The 22,516-nt window shown below is 45.1% G+C and overlaps 1 pseudogene; it reads left to right on the top strand.

Annotated features, from left to right (window-relative positions):
- Positions 1–6,324: 6,324 nt before the first annotated feature.
- Positions 6,325–22,516, top strand: part of LOC144762225 (cytochrome P450 2K6-like) — a 156,216-nt pseudogene continuing 140,024 nt past the window's right edge.

Here is a 22,516-nt window from a genome sequence, read left to right as displayed (position 1 = left end):
TCCATCTCCCTCACCTCTGATTAGAAGATATTTTCTATAACAGAAAGCGAGTCTAAGTGAAAACACAGAAGGGATCTTTCTTTCATCGGGGCAGGCTGTGGCTCATTCGTCCTTCTCCTCTTAGAGTCACTTCATTTTGCACCGTTTACAGAATCTTCCAGTTGTTCAAGGCCTAATCCGCTGAGTTTCCTGTTACAGGTTTAGTTTAAAATATGTGTGGTAAAGGTCACCGATCGTTGTTTCCGTAAGAGGCGCCTTCCAAAGAATCACTGAAACAAGAAGGGTGTGTCAGGTAATTAATGAGAGGATGTCTCCTAAGTTTCAGAACTGCCGACTGGGGAACCAGGTTCGAGGCTCGGCGTTGACTAAACATCTTGTGATCTTGTGCAGGTGATCACTTAATCTCCACGTGCCTACCAAAACTGAACACGTGTATTGTGTAAAAATGAAATGTGTAATGTAACTTGCGCTCGTGCACAGCGGTCCAAAACCTTCGGGTCGAGTTCACGTTATATAAAATTGCAACAACAACAAAACAAGACGTGAGCAAAACTGAAACATGTTGTGGGGCGGGACTTCCGTCTTATGAAACCCGCACCCATGGAGTGCCTGGCCAGAGGAGCAGTGGTGACACGGGGCTCCCATGCCCGAGGGAGAGCCCCGCAGAGGCTGCAGAAGTCCGGAGGGGGGGGGTCGGTGCGCTCGTGTGTGTGTGTGCGCGCGTGTGTGTGTATGTCTGCGGTGGTGCGGGGGGGTGTCTCTATGTGTGCGTGCGTGTATGTGCGCTTATGTGTGTGTCTGTGTGTGTGCTTGTGTGTGTGCACGCTCATGCGTGTGCGAAAGCTGGGGGAGGTGTGGCTGTGTGTGTTGGAGCTTCCCAGGAGACAGGAGATGTGCACACGCTTCTGCGGCCCGCTCCCATCCCATTCTTGAAGATGCGCGTGGCCATCTCTTGTCTCCTGGGCAGCTGAGCCGGTGACTATAGGTCTCTGGCGAGACCACGCTTTCACGCGGTAATCGCCACGAGACCTAAAAACTGTGGTGTAGCCGGAGAATTCGATTACTTTTCAAGAAAAGGTTCATACATAAAGTGCTGGCATGAAATAAAGAACTCGCCAGAAAATTCACTGAACCATCTGCTATGGCTAGACCTAAGCAGCTCTCTTCAACTGCCGGCGAAAACTTTCCTAGAGAAATCCCTGACTGTCACAGGTCTAAAAGAACTATGGGAAACTCCTTTACCGCATGTGCAATTCAAGCGTGTTGTAAACAAGAGCATAAAAATACAATCGCACTTGGAAGTTAAAGCGACCTTTTCACAAAGGCGACACGCATGGATGACTCTGTCCAAATACAAATCGCCTGGGTTACAAGCATACTTTGGTCTGGGGTACCGCAGGAAATCAAAAGAAGCCTTCTTAAAACATAGGCTAGAAATTCTACCCTGTATTCCGCATCTGCAACCATGGCTGAGAAGGGACTGGGGGACAAAATGCAGGCTGTGCGGGGCAGAGTATGAAGACTTCGAACATCTATTATTCACCTGCCCAAGGCTGAAAGAGGAAAGAGTAGCCCTGTTAAAAACTGCCTTCAATGAACTAAAAATCCGCACACGCAGACAAGCGGTTCTTGCTTGTTTCAACCCAGGCCTCCCCCCATTAAATGGGAAGTTGGTCAAATTCCTGAAATGTCTGGAACTGAAACTAAAAAATCTGGAAGATGGCACCAGACCGGATTAGTTGAATATTGGCCAAGACACCACACTTGGACCTCACACCCTGCACAAACTGTTTTTATCAAAGTTCTCTTGTTTTAAAAATAATATATTTTTCTTATAATTTTTTATCCGAAGGTATGAGCTATCAATGTACTTTTGTAATGGTTTTAAATAACCTAAAACAATAAAAATTATTTATTTACCCTGATTACTTTAGAAGTGTCTTAGATTTCCTTTTCCAACCAGAAAGAAAAAATACTTTATCCCTAATATGATAATTTGGTACATGCACTACGATGGACCTTGGTGGCCTGACAGAAGGAAGGCACTCAGCTAAAGATCTGTGCATGACCTCAAAATACCTTGCACCTGGAAAAGTAATCGCAGAGGGACTGAAACAAAACCGTCCATGTTGGTGATTTGTTTGTTCTCTTCCATTCACAGAAGCAGATATTGTTCCTCTGGCACTTCAGATCTTCCAGCTTGGCCTAAGCTCCCAATGTCTGCTTAGGTAGTTTGAGAAAAATTACTGATGTTGCTGTATCGGTGCCTTCCAAGTATGGTATTCTTATTTCAGTTTGGTCTATTCTTTTGCTGACCTTTTCTTACCTCATTTAGATCTGTTCCACCATTCTGAATAGCAAATTCAGCTTGGTGTTAACACCAATCAGATTTTCTTTTTTTTTTTTTGTAAAACTTGATACTCATCTTTGTTTTCTAGCGAGAACGCATCTAGCAGTCTTAATTACATTATGGATAGAGGGTTTGGTTACCTTATTTGTATCTTTCCAACCACAGAAGTACTACGTCAATTTCTGCTTTTCCACCTTTCCCATTGCTATAGAGAATGGTACATGCTGTTCATACTTAGATTGGGTCATGTATATCCAGCTCTATACTTGTGCACTGTGATGATCTCCTGTAAAAAGTGCCTCAAACTTTGAAGTGCTACGCTTACATTCAACAATTTAATCTACAGGATGCAGCCTGGCAGCCAGTCTCACACCACTGTCCCTTTAAGACTCACAAAACTTAAAGTTGGCCATGCCCGCTTTCAGAGCCGCGTGTTGGCTGATTCCGTAGGTGCCTCTGCATTGCAGAGCTCCCGCAATGCAGATTCCCAGGCTCACCAATCTTTAGCCCAGATACGCCACCGCGGAGCACACGATTGCAGGTGAGAGACAATGTCAACATCGTAGATCCTAGGCATCGCCCCACCTACAGACTACCAGCTTCAGAAGTATAGTGATTCCAGTCTGCACAATTACGCACAGTGAAGTTGAGCAGAAAGTCTCATCCGTCTAGGCATGCTCACCTATACATCTCCAGTCCAGTCCGTAATGTTGGTCTCCTTTCTGTAGAGACTAGGACAAAGGTGCCCAGCCTTCCAGCATAAGATGACCAGTGGGCTCTGTGGTGGCAGGATCAATGCTAGCCCATGTACTCAAGTGGTGTCCTCTTGCCACTACAGTTTAGAACAGAGAAGCCGAGGCGCATCCATGGAAGAGCACAACATCATCAGTAGATAACTGGGCACTTCAGGTGCCCAGTAAAAAGCACTTTCGAGCAGGATGGCGAATCATTTATGATGGCTTGACAGCTGCACCACAGAGATTCCATAGAAACAGCCATCTTGGCATGTGGCACTTTAGCTCCCCTCTGGAACTCTTAACAGTAAACCGCACAGATAGTCCATTATTGCTTCTAAATTTGCTCTGAATTGGAGATTACCATTGGGTGTAATGCTCCTAAAATAAAGGTGGCATTTTCAGCATCACTGCAATTCTTTTCTCAGTACCTCTTTCCTTAGCCTCAGGAGCCATGATTTGCTTACATGTCTGCTTTGTTCATAAATTAGTGTTGTACTCTTGCCCTTACTTTAGAAATCACAGCCTCGCATTCCATCTTCATTTCAGCGCTACTTCAATGGTCTCTGTGCCGAGGGAAGAAATCTGTAGCGGAAGTGTAGTGTCCAGTTACTTCCAAAGTAACCCTTAATTTTCAGATTGTTGTTTTTTCCCCAGATTCTGTAACGAGCTATTCTCAAAGAGAATAACATTTAAAAATACGGTCTAAAAGATTAATTAATCCATCATTCAAGGTTACAAATTACTGAAGAAAAAAAAATTGTGCCTGTTCTTGACATTTTCAGTCATACAGCCGTTTATCAAGGTAGGTCATGTAGTTGATAGGTCCTTGATAATAGGTTTAACCAATGCTGGGGCTGAACATTCACCAGTGGACAAATGTACCTTTCATCTAAATCTTCTTATCAGGTATACAGATTAACACCGGTCAACAAAATGGTTGAGCACAGACAAACTAATGTAAGAAATACTGTTTAAGCAGGATTTGTATAAGTGTGTTTCTTTTAAAAAACAAACTAGATATTTTAAATATAGCTGCTGGAAAGTTATGGGCTTGGAATTGGCAGCACTAAAGTATCCGTACTTTAAGTTGGGGAATTCAGACAACAATAAATGTGATTCCTTGACCCCTGAGCTCACCTGTGCTAGGCCAATAATACAATGCAAGAATTAAAACGATCATATACAAGCATGCAAACGCCATGATCCAGAGGCTGTGCCGATCGATTTATCGTTTTAAAAGCATTACACCATTATTGCCACTGCTCTGAAAGAGGGAATTTCAGCAATTACTACTTTGTGGCACATATATGTGGGACTGAATTTCCAAAAACCAGCTGAAAATACCATTCCATAATGACAGATTTTCCTTAACTTTACTATTTTCCTGTTTTAAGTTCTGTTTTTACCATTTGAAGACATTTAGCACTAAAGACTAACACTGAATGAGGGTAAAGTAAAAATAATAATAATAAAAAACAATAAAAAAAAAACATTTGAGTGAAAATCAGGGACTTACATTTTTTTGTGTATTCAGGTTCCGCGAGCTAGTTTTTGGTTGACTATGATTTTACATCAACCGAGATCTACGCATACTTCATTTGTAGTCGCCAAAAAAGTAAAGCCCTGAAAAAACAAAGCCCTGCTTTTCATTCAGGCATTCCCACAATTCCCATCAAAAGCACTTCATTGTAAAATAAGCTCTCTCTGAAGTGCTGGAATTCCTCATCAGCCAAAGACGTCTACAAACTCCTGAAAAGAAAAAAAAAGAAAAAGTCCAAACAATTTACAATGACAAACATTGTGCCTTACGGACAACACTATTTCATGGTTAGGTGGGCTCCTCAAAGCAGGCAACGACCAAAGAGCATATCAGGTGCCTATAGGTTTAAATACTTAGAAGGTCAAGAGCTTACAAATCTGTGGCGGCACTCTGATAAGAGGTCAATTTACATGTGCCTCGCATAGACACTACAGATTGGCACAATCTCAAATAAAGCTGCATTGTATGATTCCAGCGAACCACTGTAACTGAATGATCCACTTATCCACTGTGTCCACAACATCTATGATCTGCTGTAGCAGCCAGGCTGCATTTAACACGAAGGACATCAACATCGTAGGCTGCTGTGACTATAACTAGACGTAGTATTGCTCTTAATTGGCACAGCAAAGCCGTACTTTCTTGGGGGACAGTATCTTTCACTGTCCAAGGGAACAACTATGTATTCAAACTCCACAGTTGTGATCTTAAAGATAATTTGTCAAACGTAACTCGTTTTGTTTTCAACGCACAAAAGCCTGAACATTCATCAAAACACCTCTTAAAAGCCAACTTGTCTGTACAATCAAACGTGATAAAGAGCCAGGCCAATTAATTCCACACCAAGAGGCTGATGGCAGAAATTTGAAGGAACACATTGAGATTATTACCCTAGCATCTCCTTGCCATCAGGTCATTTATTTGGACTTTATTGTAGAATTGTTACTGATAAATTTGGAAGCCTAACAACTATACACTGAAGGTTACAGTTGGGGTCCAATACAGACACGATTTCTATACCCTTCAAAATAACATCTCTACTAAACAATTCAGGAAATATATAAGTTATGCAGCTTAAATAAATTAGAGTAGGGTAGTACAAAGCAATAACACTCATAATAAAAATTGAAACATACAAGCCAAAGTGAGATCATCCAATAATATGACAAATTGATAACAGGATGTTGAATAGCCGACATTAAAGCATGCCTGCCGTTTCAGTCTTTCATTAAGAAGATTATGGGATGAGCAGCCCAAAACTGGGAGTCAAACTTTTATTTCAATGGCAGCTGTCTACAACATGTTCATACTTACCAGACAGTCTAGCAGTCTAGTTAAAAAAGACCTGTTGTGGGCTTACCGTGAGGTTACCTGGGTTTATAGACGGCCACTGATTACCAATGTAACCCTCTCTCCCTTTCTTCTATATAGAAGAGAACCCTACCTTTAAGATCAATCAGACAATGATACTTCATGTTTTACCTGAATTGTCTTTGTATCAAATTCAATGATTAGAGACTTGCAGAGTTATGCGGTCAGCATGCTAATGAAACTCAGGAGAAGCGCAGCTTTCCCAAACTGGAAATGGGCGTGGCAAAACGGAAGTGTCGTGGAAGAATCAGCTTCCTGCAGTAAACACGACACGGCGCCATCCCCTCTCTGTGCCACTCCGAGTTCTGAGGGCGATCTAAAGGGACATGCAGGTAAGTAATCAGCAGGACTCTGCCCCGGAACACCATGGGTGTCAAGTCCCACAATGGCCCTCCGACAGCGGCGGGGGAGGGGGTGGGAGGTGTGTGTGTGTGTGTGTGTGTGCGCGTGTGCGTGTGTGTGTGTGTGGGGGGGGCTGGCTGTGTGTGTGTGTGGGGGGGGGCTGGCTGTGTGTGTGTATGTGTGTTCATGTGTCTGTGTGTGCGGGGGGGCTGGCTCTGTGTGTTTGTGCACGCGCGTGCGCCGTTACGGCATGCGAGCCAAGCGTAAGCAAAGCGCGTCCACAGACCCAAATCGGCGCGTGCCCCGGTCTGTCTCCCTTGAGAGGCATTTCAACCACAATAGGTCTCGAGAGCGAGACCTAAAAAAGGGTGCCTGGAAGTTCAGAGTGTGGGTTGACCTTTAAGGAAACAAGGTCCTCATGAAGTGCTTTTGTTAAGTGAATACCTGTGTCGTGTTTGAAGAGTAAATGGATGCGGTCCCTAAAGGAAGCAAGGAAAAGGAGAGGGTGAGGATGAGCGGAGTCAGTTCACCGCTCACCTCGTAAATCTGGAAATGCATCAGTGGACATGGGTGTTGCGTGGAAACACCCAGAGCAACACCCATGTCACGCACCTAACACGTAAAGTGTTGCGTGAACAAGGGTGATATTTACAAGCACAGGTTAAGTCACGCAGGGTGACTACCTGTGCTTGTAAATATCACTCAGCAGGCTGCACCACCGGTGCATCACACAACGTAATGCACCAGCAGCGCATGGGGCTTGTAAATCTGCTCCTGCATTTCTCTGCATCCATACTGTAAATCAAACCAAAGTGCATGTACAATTATCATTCAAACTGTATTTCAATTTCATAACTACTGGAAAGTAAGTATTGCTTACCTGTGCCAGGCTTGCTTGGTTCTAGAAAATAAAATAACTAAAAGAATATATTTATACTAAAACAATTGGTCTGAAGTTCAGTCTTTGAGTGTGGGAATTCATTTGCTGAATGAGTGTGTACAACAAATGATTAACACTGTCCTCTGATACTGCCTTACTGTTCGACCACACTACCACTAATAGAGAGTAAGGTTCTATCTAACTTTAGCTCTGCCTGCCTCTGGGGTTCCACTGGACTCTGTGCACACTATACCTCACTTTCATATAGTATATACAGAGCCAGCTTCCTACACATGGACACCAGTTACATTACACATGGGCAAATTAATTTTGTCTTTGTAAAGCAGAAGAACATTATGTGATGCTTCCAGAATCACAGGATGTTAAGCTGATTTTGAGACTAATAGGCTTTTAACCCCTTCGCCAAATTAATTTTGTCTTTGTAAAGCAGAAGAACATTATGTGATGCTTCTAGAATCACAGGATGTTAAGCTGATTTTGAGACTAATAGGCTTTTAACCCCTTCGCCAAATTAATTTTGTCTTTGTAAAGCAGAAGAACATTATGTGATGCTTCCAGAATCACAGGATGTTAAGCTGATTTTGAGACTAATAGGCTTTTAACCCCTTCGCCAAATTAATTTTGTCTTTGTAAAGCAGAAGAACATTATGTGATGCTTCCAGAATCACAGGATGTTAAGCTGATTTTGAGACTAATAGGCTTTTAACCCCTTCGCCAAATTAATTTTGTCTTTGTAAAGCAGAAGAACATTATGTGATGCTTCTAGAATCACAGGATGTTAAGCTGATTTTGAGACTAATAGGCTTTTAACCCCTTCGCCGCAGGCGGGATTCCCCCGCTGTGCTTGGGGGCGGGGGGACGCGTACAGCGCCCCCATGCTCATGACGAGGTCAGCTCCATTCCATTAAAAAAAACAAGCATAGACGCAAGCGAGTTCCTGTGCAGAGGACAATGGCAGTGTGCATAAGGCACACACACAGCTGTGTCCTGCCACAGCAGCCACCGGGGCAGCCACTACTCGTTCCCACAGAAATACTCCAGAGAGATTTAACTATTGAGAAAAGGTAGGACATGCACCAACCATTAGCCAGTTTGGAGGCAACAATTTTTGAATGACACACACAACCAATCCACAACGATTGGAGGAATCAAAATCTACATAGTACGTACAACAGATCATCCTGCAGCGCAGTCGCTGTAGACTCGACCTACTACAACCATGTGCATAAATAAATAAATCAAGGCACTCTTTTAAAAGCATTTACAAAATGAGTATGCTACAATATGGTGACATATTGATTGATAGTTACGCTGTTGTAACATAACGTGCAATGGAATGGATGCCTTAGTTTACTGAACAGCAAGAGCCAATTTTTCACTGTACCATAGATACCAACATTATGTACATCTATGAAACGTGACACATGTTATGTTCTCCGTTTTCGAAAACATCTCTTTCAGCTCTATGAGGCCATCGGTTGAACAGGGTTCAAAAATCGAAATAGCTAAGGCTAGAGGGTTAAATATTGCCTGCTGAAAACAGAGCCAGCAACATGTTAGAGCAAAGCAACATTGCTTTTATTGATGGATCCATTAGCAGAATAATTTGCGTGTGTATATGGGAATGCTTTCTATCAGGTTATTAACTAAGAACAAAAAGTAAAATGTAAATACATTATAATTTTAATATTATGTTTTGTTGTGGAAATCTCATGTAAGATGTTACTTTCTTCAAAAGGAGAAAACAAACCCAAATTCATATTTCCATGAACGCAACTTGCTGTGTGTTGTCACTTCCTTGTTCACGGCTGGAACAGACACCACATCTTCCACCCTCCGTTGGGGGTGCTTGCTAATGATGAAATACCCAGACATTCAGAGTGAGTAGGCGCAGGACTCATAATTTGTTAAAATATTTAGAGGAGCTATTTCCTGAACATAAAATTTTGTTGTATGAATGTATGAATGAATGACTATATGAATAAATGAATGAATAAAATACTTATTAAGCAAAAACATACACCAGGGAAACATCTTGATGTTAGAACTAACCCTGGGCGTAGTGGGCGTAGTGGGGCTTCGCGGAGCTGCGTGAAGTGGGCGAGAAACTACGCCCACCTCCGCACTCCGCGTAGCCCCACTACGCACCGCAGGCCTCCCTCCCGCCCTCCCTAAATACTTTAAATTAAAAGTGGAAACGAATTAAAACGCACTTACCTTGCCCGCCGCTGCCCGCCGCTGCCCGCCGCGTCCCCGGGGCTCGCTATCTTCATGGCTGCCGTCTTGTGTATCTAATGCGCATGCGCGGCCGCTCGCGCATGCGCAATTCTCGTGAGAAATGCGCATGCGCGGCCGCTCGCGCATGCGCATTAGATACACAAGACGGCAGCCATGAAGTTAGCGAGCCCCGGGGACGCGGCAGGCAGCGGCGGGCAAGGTAAGTGCCTTTTAATTCTTTTACACTATTAATTTAAAGTATTTAGGGAGGGCGGGAGGGAGGCGGGTGGCGGCCAGCTACGCTACGTCTGCGGAGCGTGCATAGTGCCGGATTCTACGCCTGCTACGCAAAATGCGTAGAAGCCGGCACTACGCACACTCCGTGCACGGAACGTAGCCGCCCGCCCAGGGTTAGTTAGAACACTGAGAGAATAAAAGAAGAAGCAAAATAAGTGTGTTATAGATTATTAGGGACTGCTGTTAACAGGTAGATCACAATTGTCTTTATATTTAGACAAAAAAATATGTTTTTATTTTCTCTTGTGAAAGGCTCTGTGTAGGAACCTGGCTCTCAAAATATAGTGAACTAGAAAGAAGTATTCCTAACAGAGACATACACAACCATAAAAAGGTATACTAAACTATCCCGATGCCCACCACTCGGTGTGGTCGAGGACATAAATGCTCCCTTTAGTATTGTGCCGAGGTGCAGGGGTCTGCAGCTATCTGACATAGCAGGTAACACACACACCAGTGGGACTTTGTCTGAGTGACAATCCACTCCAACCACTGGTTTAGTGTAGCTTTTTATGGTTGTGTATGTCTCTGTTAAGTATTCAGAGGCATACTTCACATTTTTGGTCCTGAAGAAAGCCGCTACACCTCTACGAAGGGTATTCGGCTGAAACATGTCGACCATCACCACACTTTGACAAGTTTAATCCACTCCTGCTATAGGTTTCATTCTTAATCTTAACCCTGGGATGCCACAAATAACGTTTTTGGTATCCTTCGGAGTGAGTTTTAACTCATATTCATCTTCACAAATCTTCGCGCTTCCTCCACCACACCCAACTCATCTATGGGTTTTAGTATACCTCTCATCACCTACTTAGAACATCCCTGAGCTCCTGCCTCTCAGCGGGAGGGGGGGGGGTTGTAGTAGCCGCCTTGTGACCAGGTTTGCATTGCGAGGAGGTTACCCTATGATGAAGCATGCCATCCTCAGGTGGGTGGGGGAAACCATCCTCTAAGAGGGATACTCCTGCTCCCCTCTGATATTTTTTATCAGACTCAGGGGTCTTTTCATGCAATATGAAATTTTCAATGGGGGGGGGGGTCGTCCGCTGCTGGTCTTTAAATCTCCTCAGGCCTCTTTTTGTATGATGGAAGCATTTGTTGTACTCATAGAGGCAATAAATGAGACACACACTCAAAGAATAAATCCGAGACCACTTTAGAAAAATAACACTTATTTTTATATATATTTTCAAGCAAAGAACTTCGTTAAATGGTAAGAACTGTTTTTCTTATCAATTATCAAAGTTCGGAAAATAGTTCACAATTGTGCACAATTATGTACAATGGATTCCAATGAGAGGAGAAAGCAGAAATGCAAAGAAAATCAGACAGACCGTTCTAGGGGTTCACCTTCTCAGTTTAGAGGGTTAGCAAGCCACGATGCAATGTTCTACCAGCGTTTCATCAGGAGACTCCTGGATGCGGCCTGGAGCAGGGTGCTAAAGGCGTTGGTAGCTGGTGCGCTACGAAGAAGCGGTGCCACCTAGAAACAGGCTGCCGAGGGGGACTTGTAGGCAAGTCCGAGAGCTCCTGAGTGGGGGCCCAGGTCACACAGGCTTTAGCAGCACAGAAGCACAGCCGGTTCATTGTTACAAATTCCGGGTGGGCTGGATGCAGATAAGGTATGTTGATCACACACTATACAGAAAGGCGATCTTTGTGGTCAGGAGCAGATTACCGGCAGGGACAATTTCAGGACTGCTGGGCCACTCATGGAGTGGTTCTCAGGGGTGCTGATTTCCCTCTTTGGGTGCTTGCTTTCTGGGCAGTTGAAGTCTGAATCTAGACTCTTTGTGGTTGGTCTAGGTGCAGGGCGTCCAGTACACTAGGGATTGATACCACACAGCTCTGGTCAGTCCTGCTGCCTCCACACTCATAGGGGAGACAGCACTGATTTTCCAGAGCATGAGTTCCTCTACCTAGTTGGTTGCTGTATTGGTTGGGCCAATGAGCTGCAAGTCGATGGACCAAACTCAGTGGTTTTTGATGCCTACAGACTGCGGGGGAGCAGCTCCTCTACTCCAATGGAGTTCTTGGAAATTGGCAAAGGCTGGTGGTTCTCTGGGGTTCTTGGAACAGGGAAATAACTGCACAAGAGTATATTTGGTAATGTAGGCAATGAGAGCAGGGCCACCGGAACCGTTTATTGATTTATGGGCTAAATATAAAGCTTTCACAAATGCACTTTTACTAGAAGTTGGGGGAATTTATAGAGCGCGCGTATACCAAAAAGGTTTCATGGCGCTAAAACAGTCGGCAGCAAATCAGGGTAACAATTACACCTCAAAAGCTCTAATTAATAGCCAGGTCTTCAAACCTTGGCAAAACTCCAAGTAGGATTGAGGGGATTGGAGGTTATCCGGAAGAGAGTTCCAAAATGGAGGAGCCTGGAAAGAGAAGCTCGACCCCTCCTGTTTCTTCCTAACAAAGCGTGGAACAACCAAGAGGTTCTTGGAGGAAGACCGTAAATTCCTAGAGGGAGTGTAAGTTGTGAGCCTAGAGACTACGTAGAAGGGAGCTAAGCCCGCTAATGATTTAAAAACAAGACACCCTAATTTAAATAGGCATCTTTAGGCAACCGGTAACCAGTCCATTGCCTCAGCAACGGAAGGGCATGATGGAATCTGGACCGACAATAAATCAGCCTAGCCGTCTGATTTTGAATGAGCTGGAGTCGGCGTAATTCGTAGGCCGGAATAACCAGGGCGAGAAGAATAGCCTTAAGAGCATCAGTGGTAAAAAATCGAGAAACCTTGTGAATAGTGCGAAGACATAAAAAGCAGGAAGAGACGATCATACTAATCTGGATATGCATCGAGAGATCGTCATTGATTTTAATGCCCAGACTTTTTACCGACTTAACGGAAGAAGGGGCAGGTCCAAGAGAGAGAGGCCAAAAATTAGAAGACCAGGGATTCGATGAGCCTCCGAACAGAACTAGCTCAGTCTTGTCGGGATTTAACTTTAGATGTTTTATGCTCATCCAGTCCTGGATAAAAATCATAGTATTCTGAAAATGGGAGATAGAGCCGGGAGAGGAGGAAAAAGTAAATATAAGTTGAAGGTCATCAGCGTAATTAAACACTGTGACCTCCCGGTCGCGTAAAGCAAAAATTAAAGGAAAAATATAAAGGTTGAAAAGAAGAGGGGAAAGAGCAGAACCTTGGGGGACACCACAGGATTCTGTACGCAAAGTAGAAGAATAAGGGGAGAGCTGAACCGCCTTTTGGAGGTTCTCCAGAAATGAGGAGACCCAACTCAAGGCCACATCGGAAACGCCAGCCGCCCGGACACGGTTGACCAAAAGGTGATGGTCGACCGTGTCAAAGGCAGCCGATAAATCGAGAAGTACAAGGGCCTGAGTGGATCCGCGAGGGTAACCGTTTCCGTAGAATGAGTAGGGCGGAAACCAGCCTGATAAGGATTAAAATAATCAGAGGCCTCTATAAAAGAGCTCAGGCAGTTGGTGACATATTTCCCCAAGACCTTACCTAAAAAGGGAAGTAGGGAGATGGGTCGAAAGTTGGAAGGAATATTCGGGTCAGCTCCCACCTTTTTCAGCACAGGAACAATCATGGCTGATTTAAAAAGATTAGGGACAAGGCCCAAAGCCAATGACTTATTGAGGAGAGTAAGCGGTGGATTGACACAGACCGAGAAGATCTCACGGAGGATATGTGAAGGGCAGCTATCAGTGGGAGAGCCAGATTTCGTGGCGCTCACCAAACTGAGAAAATTCTCTGTCGGAATGGGTGGGAAATGTGAGAAGGAATGTGTACTAGGAGGGGGTGAAAAAGGAACGAAAAAGGGAGATGGAGAAGATATATGGAGTTTAATAGTGAAATTTTTGTAAAGAAATAATTGTGTAGGGAATCGCACAGTCTCTGAGAGGGAAGAGGTTTAGCAGTTACTCGATCAAGTTTGGAAAGACTATTAAGGAGGGAGAAAATTTCCTTGGGCTTCTTAGGAGATGATAGAATCATTGCAGAAAAATATTGAGTTTTTGCAGTGAGGATGTCGTTTTTATATTCCCTAAGAATGGTGGAATACATGGTTTTGTCAGAGGGGTCGTAATGCCAACGCCACTTACGTTCTGCCTATCTAAGCTGAAGTTTCTTAGCTTATAGAGAGGGGGAAAACCAGCTCTGCGAATCATGTGGGCGTTTAAGTCGAATCGATCTCCAAGGGACCAGTTCATCACAAGATGAGATGAGCCAAGAGTTAATGGCCAAGGCCTGGTCATGGAGAGAAGAGTCTCGAGTATCAGCATTAGTCGGACTGGCGGCGGAAAGCAAGGAACAAAGAGAATTAATATTAACTCGCCCCCAGTTTCTCACTTTTATGTTGGTAGGTAAAGGGGTACTAATCGTGGGTTTTAGTAGCAAAGAAAATTAGACCAAATAATGATCAGACCACAAACTGAGAGTAAAGAGATATCCAAATTAGCCGACCAAATTTGGTCCAAAATGTGGCCAAACTTGTGGGTAGGCGAATGTACCAATTGTATCAGATTCAGATGAGTAAGCAGATCAGAAAACTCCTCAGAATGAGAGTCCTCATTGGGGTCACAAGGCCAGTAATTAAAGTCACCTAAGATCACTATACGAGAATTATTTACTATCAGGTTGGCCAAAATCTCGCTCACCAGAGAGGGAAAGGCGGGCATAGATTGAGGAGGACGGTAAAACAAAACACAAACCAACGGGGGAGAGACCGATAAAGTTTTCATGACTAGGTAATCGACAGCATGGATCATCGGGGAAGACATTAGAAGCACCTGTTTAAAGACATTTGGGATCCCCTTCTTTGTGGGGCGGAGTGACGGGTCACCAGTCCCTCTGGCCCCGGTCAATTGGATATTCCTTGGAGGTTGGTTTTTCTTTTTGTACTACTGATTGCTTGTTGGGGTTCAACAACTTGTATGTCTTCTGGTTTGTGTAGGCCCCTCCTCCTCCCCCTGCCCCATTCTTCCCTTTCTGGGTGCCCCACTGCTCCTGTGCTGTCACTTGACACCTTGCTGTCCCTACCATTTTCCGCTTCTTCTCTGCTTTCCCCTACCCCTGCTCAGCTATCTTTCCTCTATGGATGATCCAATCAGGAGTGTCTCTCTGTTTCCCCTTGGGTGTGCGTACTTATCCTTTTACTCACTTGCCTCCATTTACTTTGTACAGCCTTTTCTTTTTTTTGGTTTTGGTTCCTAGGTTCGGCCAACCTATTCCCAATTGCATTGCTTGCATGCTTTCCCCCTTCATTGTTATTATTGGTAATCATTGGATGTTTTCTGACGTTTTGTGTTACGGAGCCTGTCTGGCATCCATGTGGGGGGGGACAGGAAAGTAGCCTATTTTGTTGTTGATTTGGTTTGTTGTTTTATCTTCTCATAATCTCTTCTTTCTTCTCTGTTATTTGACTGTGAATACAGTAGTGTACTTTACTTCACATTGTATGTGATTCCTATTTTTGCAACCCGATAAAAAGATTTAAACATTAAATACCTTTTGCTTAACTTAAAGCCAGTACAAATTATGCCTGATTTCAGTGATGTTTTCAAAGGTACACATTACAAGAACTAGCCTTACCGCTGTAAATTCTGGACCAATTGTAGCCTATACAAAATAATTTCAGGCAAGCCCAGATAGGATAGTCGATATACGATAGTCGATCCTAGAAAGAGGGGATAATGCAACTACCATATTTCAAAATTAAAACAGGATTACTCTGAGACTTTTTCTGAGCAGTTTAATTTGGTAGGAACATGCAGGCACTTCAGCATTATTTGTGTCTCCATAGACAAGTATTTGACAATTTTAAGACCTATGGGTCTCATTTATGTGGTTTTGATATGGGGCACCACCTCAAGGAATCTTGCTGCGCTGCCTTACGTCAAAACAAAAAGGTAGGAATGCAATGTATCTTATGTGATACGGAACATTCTTGTCCTTTTACCCAGCACTGGCACACAATGGGCTGTCAATGGGTTGCAGGCTGATTTATTTTGTGCAGGAAGGGAGATTTCTCGTAAATCTGGAGATGTGTCAGGTTCCATGGGTGTTGCATGGGCACACTCACAGCAACATCTGTGGACCGGCCCTTTAATGCAGTTCTCAATTTGAAAGGGACACATATATATAAGGCCATGAAAAACCAAGTAAAGTGGCTTTACGTGACCTTATAAATATGCTGTGGCACATTGTGCCACCGGAATGTCCAAAAAAGTGACCTTCTGGCGGTGCAAAAGTGTTGGTAGGGCCTACAAAATGAGGCTCCCGTGGCAAAGGCCCAACAGCCGTGGCAGAGGGCTCACACTCATGGTGGGATTTCCGCAATGAAAAACTGCAACGCGGAGGTCCCGTCATGAGTGATGGCCACTGACATGAATGCCCTTGTGAATCAGGCTTTGTATGTTGTTAGCATATGTTATTCATTTTCTATTATCCAATGGTTGTGTAACACTGGCACTTAGAAGTTCACATGCAGCCAGCACTCTGCTACCTAGTAGTGATACTACAAGAAACAAAATTGCATTCATGCATCCATGTGCAGAGCTCCAGACCTTAAAATGTTTGTCTGGAACACCCCATTCCTGTGGTTCTAAAATAGATATTTCATCCAGACAGAAAAGGTGAGCCAGGTGCCAGTCATGAGATAGCTACTGTTTTGAATCAGGATATTTGCCTTCTGGGGGAATAGAACTATCTTGGGTTGTTGGGTAATATGCTCTGGCTAAGGTCAAAGATATTTTGCTACAGTCAAAAACTTATACTAACATTCTGACCACAAGGCATTGTGTGAATGCAGTGGACTATAAACTACTGTTATCTACTTATCTAAACATTACTACAGAATCCATAGAAATGTACTTTGTGCCACCACATTTTGTGAGCTCCTCTGTGCATTACTTTGTTTGAAGTACATAGGTTAGTGTCCAATGTATCACAGATTTCACCTATACTGTTTCCATGGGGAGATGAGTTGCTGGATAAGAGGATTATTTTATTCTATTTATTTATTTCTTTTAAGAGTTTTTGTAAAATGCTCAAACACTTGTATACAGAGACTCTTGGCCTAATATGCAGTGAGTAATCTCAGTAGTAGGTCTAGAAAGTGCCAGTCATGGCACTATTTGCAAGGGCTACCATTCTCCTTGTGTGAAGTTCCTCATAATGGAGAATTCTGCACAGAGGCAAAGAAACCCTCTGTGAAAATGCACACTTTTTTCTTTTCTTTGTGAGGAAAGTATTTTATCCCCATGAACAAAGACCTTATCCAACACTTCCAACAAATCTGAAGGTAAACTGTTTTCTTTCCCATTCTGGAAGGGTATACACTCTAGCCTGTGGCAGCAGTAAATATTTAAGCTTTCTAGGATGGGAAGATGTCAGAGAGAAGTCTGGAAATCAATCAATCAATCAGGGATTTGTGAAGCGCACTACTGACCCGAGAGGCTCTCAAGGTGCTGGGGGGAGGTGGGTATGAGCAGCTCTGTCCTAACCGAAGAGCCAGGTCTTGAGACTCTTCCTGAAAACTTGCAGCGTGGGGGTTCATCTAATGCAAGGGAAGTTCATTCCAGGTCTTGGCTGCATTGTAGGAGAAGGATCACTCCCCTGCTCTGGCTCTGCGGATGCGTGGAATTTCGGCTAGGGCAAGATCGACAAAGCGGAGGCTTCTTTTGGGTGCATAGCAGGTGAGTCTTTAATTGAGGTATTGGGATTCAATGTTGTGGAGGGATTTGTAAGCGTGAATGAAGAGCTTAAAGGTAGCTCTCTTTTTGACAGGGAGCAGGTGGAGTTCTCGTAGTTGCTAGGTGATGTGGTGCTATTGTGGGACGCCAGGACCAGTCTGGCAGCAGTGTTCTCGACGGTCTGGAGTTTGAGGAGTAGAGATTTGGTTAATCCGGAATAGAGGGCAATACTGCAGTTCAGTCTGCTGGTTATGAGTTAGGGGGTGATGCTCTCTCTGGAATCGTGGGAGATCCATTTGAACGTCTTGAGGAGGATTTGGAGGGTATTGAGGCACAGATTGAGGTAGTGACGCATGGAAGATACGGCGTTGTTCTGTCGGTTCATGGTGAGGGAGGAGTCAAGTATGATGCTGAGGAAGTGAGCATGGTCTGTGGCTATGGGGGGGTTGCAGAGGGCAGTGGGCCACCAGGTGTCCCATGCAGAGGGTAAGGGTCAGAGGACAAGGATTTCCGTTTCTCTGAGCTGAGCTTTAGGCACCTGTTGCTCATCCGGGAGTCTTTCATTCCTTCCTGGAACTTGTGTCTGGTGGTGTCGGGCTCATTTGTGATGGAGAGGATGATTTCGGTGTCGTCGGCGTAAGATACTATGCTGAGTCCGTGTTTTCTGATGATGGGGGTGAGGGGGGCCATGTAGATGTTGAAGAGCTTGTGCTGGCATTGTTGAGTCTGGCAGTTAGTGTGCAGTGGGAGACGGTATTGAAGGCTGCTGAGAGGTCTAGAAGGATGAGGGCAGCCGTGTGGCCCTGGTAGAGGAGGGTGCAGAAGTTGCCCGTGGTGGCTTGTAGGGAGGTCTCTGTGCTGTGGTTGCTGCAGAATCCGGATTGGGAGGAGTCGAGGACTGAGTTGGCTTCTATGAAGTTGGTGAGCTGGTGGTTGACGATCTTCTCAGTGAGTTTGGCAGTGAAGGGGATGAGAGAGATGGGTCTGTTCTTGAAGTCCGTCGGATCTGTAGTGGGCTTCTTGAGGAGAGGCTTGACTTCCACACATTTTTAGCCATCGGGGAATGTGCCTGTTTTGAGGGAGCAGTTAATGGTATGTCAGAGTTCAGGTGGTATGGCAGAGGTGGCTCTATAGAAGATGTGTAATGGGCAGGGGTTGGTGGGGGCACCTGAGTGTATACTTTCATGATCTTGGCTGTGTCTTCTGTGGTAGCAGTGGTCTAGACTGTGATGGTAGGCTGCGTTGTGTTGCTGGTTGAAGGAGTGGAGTCGGTGCTTAGGTTCTGCTCATCAAAGTTGGCGTCGAAAGTCCTGATCTTGAGATGGAAGTAGAAGCTGAGCTTGTTGCAGAGGTCCCGGGAGGGAGGGATGTCGGAGGACTCAGTGAGGGGTTTGAAGAATTGTTATTTGATGCTGAAGAGTTCTTGGAGTTGCGGGAGTTGGTGAGGATTCTCTTCTGGATGAAATTCTTCTTTGTGGTTCTGATGAGTTGGTGCTCTTCTGTCAAGGTGGTCTTGTAGGCGGAGGGTGCTTCAGGTGTTTTGCTATTCTTCCAGGCTTTCTTGAGTAGTCAGCAAGTGCGCTAGGATTCTCGGAGGTTGGTGGTGAACCAGGTGGGTTTCGCAGTGTGTTTTCTGTTGCAGTTCTGGAGGGGGCGAGTGTGTCTTTGCAGTCGGTGATCCATCTGTGGAGTGCAGTTGAGGTACTCCTCTGTGATTTTGTTTCAGTTCCTGTATGGGGGTGAGGTGTGGGTTTGTGTGCGGTGAGTTTCGACATGGAGAAGTTGACACAGTGGTGGTCTATCCAGAGTGTTTGCATTGCGTGGCTGAAGTGGATGTTGTGTCCTCCAGTGAAGATGGGGTCGCGGTTGTGTCCTGCCTTGTGGGTGGGGGTGGTGAAGAGCTGTCTAAATCCCATGTTGGTGAGGTTGTCCAGGAGGGTGGAGGAGATAGGGTTGCTTGGGGTTGTAGAGGTGGAAATTCACGTCTCCAGGGAATACATAGTCCGTGGATGTGAGGGTGTGGGACACGATGAGGTCTGTGATGGTAGTGGTGATCGTGGCACACGACCTGAGAGGTCTGTAGGGAAGGGCACCACGTATAGTTGTTCTGGGGTTAATCTGGATCTGAAAAGGCCAAGTATTCGTTAGTGCAGGATGTGGTGAGTCGGAGGGAGTTTTTGTGTACGAATGCCCACAAATATACACATTTATGGGGATGTATGACATTACAACGCATGCTTTTACATCACATGCTTTTACAACGTGGTTTTTACAACGCATACCATTACAACGCATAGTGCTTTGGGGCGCTGGATAGTGAATAGTTTAATTTACTATTCCAACTCCAGTCCCCGTGGATAGTAGGGAAGGTGTTGGACAGTAAATTAAACCTATTCCCTATCCTAGAGCGCCCCCCAGCGCAATGCGTTGTAATGGTTTGCGTTGTAAAAGTTGCGTCGTAAAGGCACTGCGTGGTAAAAGTTCCGTTGTAAAGGATGTTTCCCCATTTATGGGCATTCTCAAACCTCCAAGGCAAATCATGCCTTGCAACTCCCACTTTCCAGCTCTTGAGTGGGATTTGCTTCTGTAGATATTGCCACACTTGAAGTAGAGAAATCTACCAAAGTAAATGAATTTTCACATGACAGGAATGCTTTCTGATTCTAAACTGACCCGCTACCTCGTAGAGAACAACATCCTGGACCCTTCCCAGTCCGAGTTCCGCAGCAACCACAGCACCGAGACTGCCCTGATCACCGCCACCGATGATATCAAGTCCCTGCTGGACAACGGAGAAACGGCGGTCCTCATCCTCCTGGACCTGTCAGCCGCCTTCGACACGGTCTGTCACCACACACTACGAACACGCCTCCACAACGTTGGGATCCAAAAGAAGGCCCTGGACTGGACCACCTCCTTCCTCTCCGGCAGAACACAGAGCCTCCGCCTTCCCCCCTACTGCTTCGAAGCCACCGAGATCATCTGCGGCGTTCCCCAGGGCTCATCCCTCAGCCCAACCCTGTTTAACATCTACATGGCACCGCTCGCCCACGTCGCCCCTCGGCACGACCTCAACATCCTCTCCTACGCCGACGACACCCAGCTGATACTCTCCCTCACCAAGGAACCCCAGACCGCCAAAACCAACCTTCACGAAGGAATGAAGGCCGTTGCTGAATGGATGAGGAACAGCCGACTGAAGCTGAACTTGGACAAGATGGAGGTTCTCATCCTCGGATCCAACCCTTCGGCCTGGGACGACTCCTGGTGGCTGATAGCACTGGGAACCGCTCCAACACCCACCGACCACGCACGCAACCTAGGGGTCATCCTCGACTCCACCCTCTCCAAGACTAAACAGGTCAACGCCGTCTCCTCGTCCTGCTTCAACACCCTCCGCATGCTCCGTAGGATCTACAAGTGGATCCCCACTGAAACGAGAAGAACAGTCTCCCAGGCCCTTGTCAGCAGCAGGTTAGACTATGGAAACGCCCTCTACGCAGGAGCCTTGGCCAAACTCCGGCTCCAAAGGCATCCAGAAGGCCTCTGCACGCCTGATCCTCGACATCCCTCGCCGCAGCCACATCACACCCCACCTGAGAGACCTGCACTGGCTCCCGGTCAACAAGAGGATAACCTTCAAGCTTCTCACCCACGCACACAGGCACTCCACAACACCGGACCAACGTACCTCAACAGACGACTCACCTTCTACACCCCCACCTGCCAGCTCCGCTCCGCCAACCTCGCCCTCGCTACAGTCCCCCGCTTCCGAAGAGCGACCTGAGGTGGCAGATCGTTCTACCACCTCGCCGCGAAGACCTGGAACACCCTCCCCATCCACCTACGGTAGACCCAAGACCTGCTGACCTTCAGTAAACTCCTCAAGACCTGGCTTTTCGAGCAGTAGCAGCATTCCCCAGCGCCTTGAAACCCTCACGGGTGAGTAGTGCGCTTTACAAATGATATGATTGATTGATTGATTGATTGAAACTTTCATTGTCGTCTAGATTTAAGTTTGTAAATAAATCCCAATGTAGCTTACCCTCCCTCACTCTTCCGTTCAATCTTTTCATAATACCCTCAACTGATTTGTCTGCATTGTACAACATGACACAAAACAAGTATCAGAATTTAACCATTGCTATTAGGAAAATCTCCATTGCTTCTTCTCACTGTCACTGTCTCAGTTCAAATCACTATTCAGTAGGAAGAGGCACAGTTAGTGCCTTTGAAAGTGGTATTTAAATTGGCTGTGGTGTACTAGTTGTCATTGTGACCTAGATTTCATTGAAGATGCAGGTCCAATTGGAGCATGTTATATTCCAGCATAAAGAAGTTAAATAAATAAGAGCAACTAGTGGCAATTGTTAAAAATATCTTTGGGTCCTGTAGGTTGAACCATAATGCACTATCCACTGGAATGTGGCTTTACCTACATTTCATGATGCCAAAAGTGGAATGTGGTTCAAGAAAATACCTAGTCTGGATTGGTGATTTGAAAATGTTGAACTTGTACCACAAAGTCATCAGGTAGTTGGTATTTCTTCAGAGGAAATTTTTGACCATGCGAAAAATCAACCCACCTGCCTGAGGTCGGGTCTTAATGCAGGGTCAATGGACGGAATTTTTAAATCTGTCCTGGCTTAATTTTGATGCTGCATATTGTAGCTCAATCTGAGGTTCAACATTGTAAAGGAAGGATTAGAAGGCCAATTTCTGGTTCACTTCTTCAGCACTTATTCAAATGAAAGCAACCCATTTACTTTGGGTTTTCAATAGTCACCACAAACCTTGCTGTTCCAGGACCTTTTCAGTGTTTCAGCATGCAGTTCCTGAATCAGGCTCCTCCAGCAGGCATTCTCCCAGCAGATGAAGAAATATCCTCAAGGATCATGTCATTTGACACCCTATTTCGGGAATCAACTCCTGAAACCCACAATGTTTGTGTAAATATCTTTTGTGTTTTCAGAAGAAAAGGAGACGTTGTATAGTTTCCCCTGTTCAGGGATGGACTACAACTTTGGCAAAAATCAAGTAAAGTTGACAGGGTTCACCATAAAATCTCTCAGATAAT

Source organism: Lissotriton helveticus, chromosome 6 (genome assembly GCF_964261635.1).
Source record: "Lissotriton helveticus chromosome 6, aLisHel1.1, whole genome shotgun sequence".
NCBI classification, from domain to species: domain Eukaryota; kingdom Metazoa; phylum Chordata; class Amphibia; order Caudata; family Salamandridae; genus Lissotriton; species Lissotriton helveticus.
Note: the sequence above shows the minus strand (reverse complement) of the source record. Positions and strands in the feature narration are given on the sequence as shown.